The following is a 9,462-nucleotide window of genomic DNA, read 5'->3' as shown; positions in this document are numbered from 1 at the left end:
TTTTTTTTTTTTTTTTTTTTTTTTTTGCCATCACTCTTCTCCAGGTGCCACCAAGCACAACAAAAACACCTTGGACCATGAGCTCGGTTTTATTCCTTATCTCAGGAGGGAGAATAACCCTGTGGGCTTGAGCAGGGAACTGAGCCTCCCATTTATTTATAATAGGAACAGTGCCCTGCCCTCCCCCTAGGAATTCATGGTATTCCTGCTCTTCCAGGCCTGCAGAGGGAGTGGGTTTCTTGCAGGGCAAGTTTCCTTCATGTCGGGAGGCAGAGCCTGGGGACAGGGCTCTGCTAGTCCCTGTCTCGTGGGGTCTGAGCCATCCTTCTCCTCACCAGTACCACTCCAGCCTGCCAGGATGTTGGATAGCATGTGCCAGGGAGGCTTTTGCAGCCATGGGGTGGAGTGCTGTGCTACAGGCCATATTCTTACATTTCCTCAGCCTCACATGTCAGTCCTGCTGACAACAGCCTGACAAAATGACAGGAGCAGCTCCATGGATAAGAGGAGAGAACAGCATCTGCCTGTGGGGACAGGAGGCTGTGGTCTGTGCCCTCCTGCCTTGGGGTCCAGCTGTGGCTGCTTAGAGGGGTGGCAGTGGGTGCCTACCTGGGCTCAGCCCTGGTGCCTGAAATGTGAGCCCAATGCCCAGCTCCTCAGTGGTGTGGGACGCTGCTCAGAGGAGCACAGCCAGCTCACCTGGGGCAACAAGGAGAGCCTCTCCCTTCCACTTGAGTGCAGCAGATTCCTGATGGTCAAGGCACTGCAACAGGGATGGGGAGGCCTGATGAGGCATCTTGATGACAGAAACCCAGGACCACTGCCTGATCAGAGCTCCTGCTGCTCACAAGTGACTGGGTTTACATCCAATTAAGTTGTAATGGATAAATTAAAGCCCTGGAGATGGCTCTGACTGTGGAAATTGCTGCTGCAGGATTTGCAGTCCCTTCTCTCATCAGCACTGGTAACTCTACTGTGCTATTTCCATCACGCTCTGCTCCTGCCTGGCACAGCAGGGCTGAGCTGAGACAAGGCTAAAAGTCTCCAGTGCCCCAAATCCCTCCCGTGGTGCAGGCAAGTACACTAAGCAGCTGGGTGCAAAGTCAGGCTGGGCTGAGCCTGCAGCAAACCCTGAATTAAGCTCCTCAATCCCTGGTGAGGAAAAGCAGGAAGGAGGTCTCCCTGGGTGTACTCTGCTCACGTGGATCTGCAGGGGAGAGAGGAGGGGGGCTTTGTCCTCCTTGCCCTTCTCTTCTTGGGCTCTACATCCTTCCTCTCCTGCAGGGAAAAGGCTCAGGGCTTAGTAAACATCTTCACCCTGCCTACTGGGAATGGTGCATCACCCAGGCAGAGCAGGGGTGGGAGCTTTCAAACAGCCTATGGAGGCTGGAGCTGTAGAAGTGCAGAGTTATCCTGTAAGGATCAGGGCACGCTACAGGTATGGGCTGGCCAGGCTCTGTGCAGGGCAGTGAGGGATGCTCTCCACACAGGAAACCTGGTCCTTGCTGCACTCCCACCTCTATTCCACAACAGCACTGTGGCACTGGGGTCCTTGCAGGACAGCTCTGATTGGGATGAACAGTAATAATCCACCCTGACCAAAGCCTTGCCCTGCTCCGAGCCCCAGAGCCAGAACTTGAGCAGTCCCCTCCTCTGCACCCATGTGCAGGAGCACGTCCATACCTGAGACTCCTTCTCTGCAAATGCTCTGGAAAATCAATGGCTGCTGCTGCCAGGGGTGTGCTGCCAGAGCAGGCACAAGGCTAAAGTGCATGAGGGTTTTCCAGCCTGGAGAGGCTGTGCAGACACAGGGGTGAGCAGGACAAAGAGCACTGGCTGGCTCAAATTACTCCCTTTGGTGCTTGTCTCCAGAATGTGTGTGCAGCCTCTTGGTCCCAAGTTTCCTCTTTCCTTCTGTGCCAGGAGATCTCTGCTCTTTTCCCACACTACCACACATCACCCTGCAGATCTCCACCCCCAAGTCCTGTATGTTCCCCAGCTCCCTGTTTATGTGACAGCTGCTCTCTGAAAAACATCTCATGCTTCTGCCCTGTAGGAAATAGGAGATGAGGGCCCAGCAGGGGCCATTTGAGGGTGATAGGAGCCTGGTCAGTTTGAGGAGCCCAGGATAGATGGGAGAAGGTCTCAGCCCCAGCCTGGTGATGTCCAGTGGCACCCAGTCCAGTGATGTAGCAGGATTACATTTGCCAGTGCTCTGTGTGCTGCTGAGCCCGGCAGGGCCATGCATGTTCCACACCCAGCACCATGGCTGCAGGGTGCAGCAGCCCTCATCCAGATGCCAGCAGGGACTGGCAAGGTCCCTGCTGTGCAAGCACATTGCTGTGCCCCCTTTTCCTCCCTGTCACTCCAGATGCAAAGCCATTGAGGGGTTGTGTGCAGCATGAAGACTGCAAATATTTGTTGTGTCATTAATATTCTTCCAGCATAGTCAGCACAGCACCTGGCAGCATTTGCTTGCTGCCTTCTGTTATCTCCTCGATGCTTCTCATGCCTGGGTGCCAGTGCTGTGACATCCATGAAGACAGAATTCACATCCATCCCTGTCTCTTAGTGCTGGACAGTGATTTCAGCTCCCTGCTCTGCTTCTCCTCAAGCAAACACCAGTGCCTGTGCCTGGGGGGCACTGATGCCTGAACCCAGCTGAGTGTGTGCCTGCTGGAAGCTCCATGGGGGCAGTGAAATTGAAAACATTGAGAACACTGATAAAAGAAAGCCAGCCATCACGTCTGAAAGGAGGGACAGGCATCTCTGGCTGTGTAACCTGGGGTGACGTGACGTGCGGCCATGTGAGCACAACTGCACAGAATCAGAGAGTGGTTTGTGTTGGAAAAGACCTTAAAGATCATCTTGTTCCAATCCCTCTGCCATGGGCAGGAACACCTTGCACTAAACCAGGTTGCTCAAAGTCCTGTCCAACCGGGCCTCGAACACTGCCAAGGCTGGAACATCCACAGCTCTGGGCAACCTGTTTCGGTGCCTCACCATCCTCACAGAGAAAATTATTTTCCTAATATCTAATCTAAACTTACTCTTTTTGAGTTTGAAGCCACTCCCCCTTGTCCTATCACTTCACAGTTCCTAATGAAGTCCCCCTCTAATTTCCCTGTAGGGCACCCTTTAAGATACTGGAAGGTTGCTATGAGGTGTCCACACAACCTCCTCTTGAACCTTGAGCATCCCCAGCTTTCTCAGCCTGTCTTCACAGGGGAGATGCTCTAGATCCCTTATTAGCTCCAAAGCCCTTTTCTTGACTTGCTCCAACAGTTCCAAGTCCACATTCTTGCAGTGATTAAGCACTACAGGGACCTTCACCGATCCCCAGCAGCCAGTCACCTCTTGCCGGGCAGGGACAATGCTACCATCTCCAGCATTACCCACCCTGCTCCTGAACCAGCCTGAACACCTTATCTCACAATACCTGGCCATGCTCCCATCCTTCAACACTGCCCAGCAGATAACAGGGCTTTTCCTTGTCCTCTTGACCTGGGCCTAGGAAATGTGGCTCTCAACAGCTCCATGCTCATCCCACGAGGTTTTGTCAGCCTTTCTCCATCTCCTGCATCTTGCCAAGCAATTAGTAACACTCCCCAAGGACTTTGCAGCACACATGAAGGGCTTATGGTTCTGCTAGATGTGAGGCAGGAGCACAGATGGCAAGAACCTGGTCTGGATGCAGTGCTGGGACAAGTGGGGCCATACTAGAGTGGGCTGGCCTCAGACCAGGTGGTGCCTGTGACACACAGCACCAGTCGCAGGAGAGCAAGTGTCCTGTTTTCATCTGGGATAGAGTTCATTTTCTCCCTAGTAGCTGATTCGGTGCTGTGATTTGGATTCAGATGAGAATAATGCTGATAACACGCTGGTGTTTCAGCTGTTGCTCAGCAGTGTTTACCCTGACTCAAGCACTGGTCAGCTTCCCATGCTCTGGCAGGGAGCAGGTGCACAAGAAGCCAGGAGGGGGCATGACCAGGAGATATTCCATGCCATAGAGCACCATGCCTGGGAGTTGCTGATAACTGCTGGGTAACAATAAGTGGGTGGTGAGCAAGTGTGTTGTGCCTCATTTAATTCACTCTGGTTTTATCCTTCTCTTTTTAATTACAATTATAATTTTTAATTTCTATTATTATTAATAACAACAACAACAACAGCAACAGCAACAACAATATTGTTTAAATTACTAAATTGCTCTTATGTCTACCCACAACTTTTTTTCCCCTCCTGAATTTTATTCCCACCATGGCAGAGTGAGTGAGGATCTGTGCAATACTGAGTTGCCAGCTGCAGTTAAACTGTGACATCAGGGCAGCCAGAGCCTTCATCCGTGGTTCATCACTGCCCTTTGATCTGTATGGCTTGATGTTGCTGCAGGGAGGAACTCAGAAGCAGCACAGCAATGTCTAGGGAAAGTCTGGTGAGGGCATGCATAGCTCAGCACAGTGCCTGCCAGAGACCCTAGAGAACATACCCACACGCACAATTCATCCTAGAGATCCTGACACTAACAAACCAGCATCCTCCTGCTTCCCCTGGCTTCCTTACCCATCTCAGAACTCACAAAAACAAAACCTTCTGGGGGAAAGCAATGCTGGAGAACCATTCCCCCTTGAGCACTGAGCTTCTACTTGAGAAGGACGCATCCCACCCCAGCCCCATCAGTGTGAGTGAGAGAGATGCTCCCAGTCTCTTCTGCTCTCCTGACCCTAGGTAGAGATGGTGAAGCCCTGCTTATTCTCCAAGATCCCTGAGCAAGAGGTGGGTGCTCCCCACCCTTGAGCCAGTGGTCAGTCAGGCTACACCTCTCTGAGTAACTCCTCGGCCGGCCCATGGTCCTGTAATCATCCACGCCATGGAATTTTGTTTCCTGACACAGCTACGGCTTGGACTAAATAGGGCAGGTTAAAGGGAGGTCACTGCTCAGATTATTCACAAGAGAAAATATGGACATAGCCACCTCCAGGTAGATAATTTATCTATGTCTGTTGCCTTCCTGTTTGGCTTCCCTTCTCTGTGCCAGGGCACAGGAGAGCAGTGTGAGCATGCTGTACTCTAGATGCCCGTGGGAGCCCTTCACCTTGAGGTCACCATTGCCACAGCCACGTGTGGGCAGTGATGCTGTGTCCAGGTGTTGCAGGAGCTGGAAAGCAAAGGATCAGTTCCCTGTACACTAGAAAACTGGGAGCTCCCTGTGACTGCAGGTACATCCTAGCCCTTTCCCATGTCCTTGTGCCCTTTCCAGGCAGGGCAGGCTAGGCAGCACAGGCTGGAGCATGGCCTCCCAGTGTGGGGAGGGAAGGCAGCTGTGCTGTGTTTGTCGTGGAAGCTGTCACTTGGAGCCAATTCAATCAGAGCTCTTTATTGGTTCCCCCAGCTGTTGAAAATCTCATTATGTTTAGCGAGCTCTGTGAGCAGCCCTGCCAGCCTTCCTTGCGTCCTGTCTTCTTCCATGAGTCCAGGCACCCTGGCTGCTGAGGAAGGGCATCAGCACACTCTGTGGGGCCTGGGATGAAAAACCTGCACCCCAGCATATTTAGATGGATCTGGCATGGGCAAGGTGTACTGGGATTTTCCATGAAGACAAAGGCAAGGGAAAGGGGTGTATGTTGTTCTAAGTGGGGACATCTCAACAGCATGACAGCAAGTGCACAGGGCTACCCACGGACAGCAGCCTTGTACTCCACAGTGGGTCAAAAAAGGTGAAAGAGGGTGGGTCCTGCTTGGCTCTCTTAGTGTCAAATGTGAGGCTGATGGTCCCAGGTCAGTAGCATGATAAGCAGAGGATACTTGAGCCAGGACAAATAGCAGCAGGTGGGATACGTGCTGGCTCCAGCACAAGGCAGAGCTGAGACAAATGGTGCAGGGTTTTGATCCTGCTGTGTCCTGCATGCTGGAGCCTGGTTCCATTAATGCCTCTGATTACCCTGACCTCATTTCTGTCCACCTGTGTCATGGGTGGCTGGTCACCCCGCCCTGCGGAGCCCTTGATCTATAGTGGCTGATTGCACCAGGCCTGGACTGACTGGTCGCTGGGGGGTAATTACAAGAGACGCACGGTACTGCAGGCTGTGGGTGAGCCAAGTGTGTCACCACCAGCCCAGCGCCTGAGATGTAAGGCACAGCACGATGCATGGCAGTCCCTTCCCTATGGGTCATTCAGGAGCATCTCTGTGGATGCCCTGTAGCCTGGGCTCTCCCAAAAAGGGATCATAAAAGGCATTATGCATGTTTCTGCTGGCTGAAGGGGCACAGAGTTCCCCACAGGAGGTTGTGGCATGAGACAGAACCTTCCCTTTTCCCCCAGGTCTGCTGTGATGCTGCTGTAGTCTGCTCAGTATCTTGACCTAGGACTGATCTTGGGCTGTGGCTTTATGCACATATTTATACAACAAAGGGCAGCTGATCTCTAAGCTCTGGGCACTGTTCCACCCACACCACTTACACTGACTTACCAGGACACAGTGCCCTCTTTTCTCCTCTCCCCACCTGCCCAGCTCTGTGGAGGATCATTCCATGCCAGGCTTTGGCCAGGGGCTGAGTGCTGGGGAAGACAGCAGGCTCCTGGGGCTTCTGCAGGGCCATGCACTGAGGAAAGGAGTGAGCAGGGGCCCAGCCAAGACCTTGGCTTTCCAGTATCCCATGCGTGAAGGAAGCTGCTTTGGGGAGCTATAGCATTCTACTGACGGCACCTGCAAAGCCAGGACATGGAGAGGCATCCCAGGATAGGTCAGGTAGGAGCTGTCCTAGCTTGGGGTCCCACTGGCAGCAGTGATGCCTCCTCCAGTGCACCATGGGGGCAGCACCTGGCAGGATGACGGGACTGTGAAGACCACAGAATACCAGATAACACCACCAGGTGGGCCACTTTATGCCCTCCGCCTTGACAGTGGCTTCATTTCACTGGAGAAACCACAGTTTAACATTTTCTTCCCTTTTTGTATGGTTCCTTTTGAGATCACTTCTCTCTTCCCAGATACCTGATTGTCATATGTGGTTTCTCAGGATTTGCTTTTCCTTGGAAGGTGTACAGGCTGAGAACTGTAAAAAGGGGAAGTCCAAGCCCTTTGTTTAATGGGATAGAAGGAGAGACCCCAGTCTCCACCAAATACTCCATCAGTTCTCCAGGAAAGAGAACTGTGATGACTGGGGTCAGCACGCGGGGTGTGACATTTGAATGGGAGCAATGCAGAGAGGCTTGAGTAGTGAAGGAGGTGCAGGGTGAAGGGTTTGTCAAGGAGACAGAGAGCTGCTCGGGCAGCTGGAGAGACCACTGGCACAATATGCCACCCATGATGGAGAGCAGATGGTGGGAATAAAGGGTGTATAAAGCATGAGAGCAGATCAGGAGCTCTGATCTTGGTGCATAGAGTCTTTAGGCAGCAGGGTTTGGGGGGAAGCTAGTCTGACCTGAGATACTGGCCCAAATCTTAAAATTCCCACCTCCTGGGTATAGCCACATTCCCCGTTCAAGAACCAAGGTGGGATGTGTTGAAGATGGTTCTGGGGATGGAAACAGGAATGGCTGGGCCAGATGTGGAACTGCTTGGATGCCAGAGCTGGAAACCCTATTTCTGAGCACATCTTCCTCAAACAAAAATGTAGCATCCAACTCCCCCCCGCCCCCCGCCATTCTCCTGCCTCCCAGCCTTACTCCACTCTGCTCCCAGCTGTGAACTGCTTATGTCCAATTTTATGTGCTAAAAATAGCTTTCTGGGCAGTCAGCAAATGCACAGCCAAATGGGAGATGTTGGCAGTCTGAGCATGAAGAGGATTTGAGGTGTATTTAGGGTTGGTGTGGGCTGCAGCACCAGGCCAGGAGGGCCTGGATGGCCTGGGCAGTGGGCTTGTAGATTTCCAGGGGGATTTTAAACATGGTGGCAGTGCCAGGGCAGAGTCTTGCCTAGCTTGACTGTGTGCTTCTGGGGAGAAGGCATATGCAAGTGGACTCAGAAAGGTGGGGAGATGCTCCTTGTGGAAAGCAGTCAGCAGGTCCTGCTCCCTCCCCTGGGAAGAGGCGATATAGCAGTCATAGCAAAGGGATTGTCCAACCCTCAGGGCCTACCCCTGCTCTGCCCAGCACCCAGAATGCCTTCCTGGGAACCCTGCAACATGCTGGGCTCTCCCCTGTCATGGCTCTACTCTCAGCACACCTATCTTGGATCAGACCTGGCAGCTTCTCAAGCCACCATAGGAGCAGAGGTGGTAGCCTTGTGCTGGCCTTTGTAGCCTTGCATGACCAGTTGCACAAGAGGGAGTCCCTGTCCCTGCCACTGTCACCAACTGGGTGACAACAAAGGTGCCCCTGTGGCACCCCTCTCTCAGGTCAACAAAGCTCCCTACAGACTGCCAAGATATTTTACAGGGTCCAAGGCAGAGCATGATAACTGATCATGACCAGGCTGTCACTTGTCAGGATCAGGGCTGATCCCTCTACACCCCAGCACTGCTGGGGCTCCCCTTCCCCTCCTTCTGCCCATAGATCTGGGGTTCTGCTCCCAGCTCTGCAGGTGAGCTGTAGGGTTTCAGATGTCTGTGTTCTATCCTCATTTTGAGAAAGGGGCTGGACGGTTCCTAGTTTCAGGGTGGCATGGAGTGTGAGCCATTGTCTTGTTGATGGCACTGCAAGATCCCTGTGTGGAAGGAGATTTGGGTCTGGTGGGGTTGGGAAAGTTGCTGGAGTGGTGAGGAAGAACCCACAGTGGGGTTCAGTACTGGGTTCTGGCTGGATCCTGTAGGCATTTTCCAGTTCTCCCTGCTAGAAGATGCTCTAGGTTCTGGCAGCACAGGCTGCAGCCCTGATTGAGGCAGACTCTGCATCCTGGAGAGGGACCAGCACCATGTGGGGACCCAGACCACCAGGTCACACAGGGTCATGTGCTTGTGCTGTGCAGGGAACAGACCCCTTCCTGGCTTTCCCAGGGATGGATCTGACTGGACTACCTTCCTCAGGCCTGAGCCTGACCCAGCAGCTTTGGGTTGACATCCCAGCCTGGCTGTAGCCCACCCCGCTCATCTGACCATCATCTGACACCACCATCTATAGGTACAACCCACAACGGGCTCCCTTGAAACAGGTGTGAGATAGGGAGGAGAATAAGATCCTAATATACTGCTGCTGTTTGTGAGTTCTGACACAGTAATAGACTTTACCATAGGGGAACATGGTGGCTGTGTTAGCAGTGCTTTCCACGAAGCCTGATTCTCAAAAGCCACAGCTACTTCTCCTTTTCCTTGTGGTTTTGTGGATGGTTTTGAGCCCCCAGTGCTCTTCTCTATCAGAAGTAAATCTGATTGTAAATTTCAGGTGATTTGGGTTTTTCCCTCTTCAATCTGAAAGCTTGAGTCCTGGCAGTTCTTTGACAACTGAATGGGCCTTCAGGAAACAGCCCATCAATCACATTTGCAATGATATTGAATTCAATGCATATGGCTGAGTGTGCTGG

Source organism: Motacilla alba, chromosome Z (assembly GCF_015832195.1).
Source record: "Motacilla alba alba isolate MOTALB_02 chromosome Z, Motacilla_alba_V1.0_pri, whole genome shotgun sequence".
Classification (NCBI taxonomy): domain Eukaryota; kingdom Metazoa; phylum Chordata; class Aves; order Passeriformes; family Motacillidae; genus Motacilla; species Motacilla alba.
Note: the sequence above shows the minus strand (reverse complement) of the source record.